We start from the raw sequence: 3,622 nt of genomic DNA on the forward strand, positions 1-3,622 counted from the left end.
TAAAGATTTTATTTATTTATTCGACAGAGAAAGAGAGAGAGATTGAGCGCACACAAGCAGGGGGAGTGGCAGAGGACGAGGGAGAAGCAGACTCCCTGCTGAGCAGGGAGCATGATGCAGGATTTGATTCCAGGATCCTGGGGTCATGACCTAAGCCAAAGACAGATGCTTAACTGACTGAATGACCCAGGTGCCCTGCTCCTGCTTTTAAAACTCCAATGACTTCACTTATAATTAAATCTAAAATTATCACTATTACCATCTGTAAACCTTGGTCCTTACATATATACTCAGTTCCTTTAGCATTTGATTTACACTGACCTTCATTCAGATTCTTTGTCATACTGTGCTTACTTCTGATCACAGGGCCATACATATTATTCCCTCCATCTGGAATAAATGCCTTGTCCCAACACTTTTTATAGTACCTGGCATATAGTAACAATCCTTCAAAAGTGTGTTGAATGAATAAATATATAAATGAGTAGTGACTAAAGTGATTAGTGCCTCAGCTATATTATATAGGTATTGGCAGATATTTAATGACTTCTAGAAAAAACATTCAGTATCAGAGATGCTGTGATTCAGAGAAAATTCATTTCTCTGACTGAAGCCATGATGATTATGTCCCAAACCAACAGTAATCATAATGGGTCAGTTTAGAGGTACCAGTACATTTTGCATGATCTTATTTCCTTATATTTAAAAAAAAAAATCCACTGAAACTAAACAAAAAGCCAAAACGCGTATTCGGTAATACCCAAAATATATTTCCTATACCAGTATCAGTGTTTCCTAAAGTGACTTTGGCCCAAGTGTATACCTTGTAAACATCTACTGTAACCATCTGATGAGAAGGAAGAGAAGGGATGGTGATAAAGTTAGACCTATGTTGACATGCTTTTGTTTTTTCTTCTCATTTATTTTAAGAGCTTCTCTTCAAAACACTTTTTATATCATACCTGTTCAAAATGATTTCTAAATCTCAAACCTGAAAGAATGTTCACAAAATACTTAAGAAATACATTTCAGAAGTACCAGCAAAGATATTTCCTTTTTTCCTAATTTTATATAATGAAATTCTATAATAGAATGCAACTGATCAGTGTAATTTGCTAACATATTCAAATGAATGTGTCACCAAACTTGCCATACACACAGCACACAGAGAAGAGAGTCTATTTAGAGATTCTGTAAAGTTAGAATGTAGTTTTCCCTTTGTGCATACTTTTGAAATTCATTTGCTCCTCTACATCTTTCATTGACGATCGTGAATTATGTACGTATGTACATATGTATGTACGTATTTATACAGACTCCCCGCCCCCCTCCCCCGTTAGAGCAATATATCTTTGTAATTTGGTATAGTTCCAAAAAATTCCATTTAAAATATGGGTGTAGAGGTCTTCTTCCTGACTGGTCTTTGGTGTGTTCTGTTTCAAATCTGCCAATAAAAAGATGTCTTCAGGAAATGCCAAAATTGAGCACCCTGTCCCCAACTTCAAAGCCAAGGCTGTTATGCTAGATGGCCCATTCAAAGACATCAGCCTCTCTGACTACAAAGGAAAATATGCTGTGTTCTTTTTTCCTCTTGACTTTATCTTTGTGCGCCCCCATAGAGATCATCGCTTCCAGTGACAGGGCAGAAAGATTTAAGAAAATCAAGTGTCAAGTGATTGGTACTTCTTTGGGTTCTTGTTTCCATCACCTGGTAGAGATCAACACACCCAAGAAACAAGGAGGACAGGGGCCCATGAACATTTCCTTATATCACACCCCAAGTGTACCATCCTTCAGGACTATGGAGTCTTAAAGGCTGATGAAGACATCTCATGCATTTTTATTGATGATGAAGGCATCCTTCCACAGCTCACGGTGAAGACCTCCCTGATGGTCACTCTGTAGTTGAGAGTAAGACTAGTTGAGTTTCCTGAAAAGCATGGGGAAGTGTGCCCAGCTGGCTGGAAGCCTGGCAGTGATACCATCAAGCCTGCTGTCCCCAAAAGCAAAGAATATTTCTCTAAGCAGAAGTGAACCCTGGGCCATTTTAGGGCCAAGCTGCCATAAGCGGCCATGAAAAATCTCTTTTGTACTACTATCCATGTTAAAACACAAGACTTTAGACTCAGTGCAGGTATGGTATGGGACAGGACAGGCCCTTCCTGTACGAGCTGAGGACGCCAGATTTTCTTCTTCTGGAGAGAACGGCCTAAGCTGTGCTCTGGGGCAAACTGACTGAGCTGTACAGTAGTGGGGCATCACTTTTGGTCTTTCATTGTTGTTGCTAAACTTGAACTAAGAAAAAAAAAATGCAAAGGAAGAAGAGGCGGTGTAGGGATCACATAAGCATAAAATTCTGATTGAGATTCAGTTGTTTCCAAACCCTACTGAATATGCTTTTCATATTCTAAGTCATTGATTTTTTTTTCCAATTTATTTATTTTCAGAAAAACAGTATTCATTATTTTTTCACCACACCCAGTGCTCCATGCAAGCTGTGCCCTCTATAATACCCACCACCTGGTACCCCAACCTCCCACCCCCCCGCCACTTCAAACCCCTCAGATTGTTTTTCAGAGTCCATAGTCTCTCATGGTTCATCTCCCCTTCCAATTTACCCAAAAGCACATACCCTCCCCAATGTCCATAACCCTACCTCCCTTCTCCCAAACCCCCTCCCCCCAGCAACCCACAGTTTGTTTCGTGAGATTAAGAGTCACTTATGGTTTGTCTCCCTCCCTATCCCATCTTGTTTCATGGGTTCTTCTCCTACCCACTTAAGCCCCCATGTTGCATTACCACTCCCTCATATCAGGGAGATCATATGATAGTTGTCTTTCTCCGCTTGACTTATTTCGCTAAGCATGATATGCTCTAGTTCCATCCATGTTGTCGCAAATGGCAAGATTTCGTTTCTTTTGATGGCTGCATAGTATTCCATTGTATATATATACCACATCTTCTTGATCCATTCATCTGTTGATGGACATCTAGGTTCTTTCCATAGTTTGGCTATTGTGGACATTGCTGCTATAAACATTCGGGTGCACGTGCCCCTTTGGATCACTACGTTTGTATCTTTAGGGTAAATTCCCAGTAGTGCAATTGCTGGGTCATAGGGCAGTTCTATTTTCAACATTTTGAGGAACCTCCATGCTGTTTTCCAGAGTGGTTGCACCAGCTTGCATTCCCACCAACAGTGTAGGAGGGTTCCCCTTTCTCCGCATCCTCGCCAGCATCTGTCATTTCCTGACTTGTTGATTTTAGCCATTCTGACTGGTGTGAGGTGATATCTCATTGTGGTTTTGATTTGTATTTCCCTGATGCCGAGTCCAAATCGGCAAATTATCACTCTTCGCAGATGATATGATACTCTATGTGGAAAACCCAAAAGACTCCACTCCAAAACTGCTAGAACTTATACAGGAATTCAGTAAAGTGTCAGGATATAAGATCAATGCACAGAAATCAGTTGCACTTCTCTACACCAACAACAAGACAGAAGAAAGAGAAATTAAGGAGTCAATCCCATTTACAATTGCACCCCAAACCATAAGATACCTAGGAATAAACCTAACCAAAGAGGCTAAGAATCTATACTCAGAAAACTATAAAGTACTCA

The 3,622-nt window shown here is 40.2% G+C and overlaps 1 pseudogene; it reads left to right on the forward strand.

Moving 5' to 3' along the window:
* Positions 1–1,458: 1,458 nt before the first annotated feature.
* Positions 1,459–2,034, forward strand: LOC122900682 (annotated as a pseudogene).
* The last annotated feature ends 1,588 nt before the right edge of the window (positions 2,035–3,622 follow it).

This window comes from Neovison vison, chromosome 2 (assembly GCF_020171115.1).
Source record: "Neovison vison isolate M4711 chromosome 2, ASM_NN_V1, whole genome shotgun sequence".
Classification (NCBI taxonomy): domain Eukaryota; kingdom Metazoa; phylum Chordata; class Mammalia; order Carnivora; family Mustelidae; genus Neogale; species Neogale vison.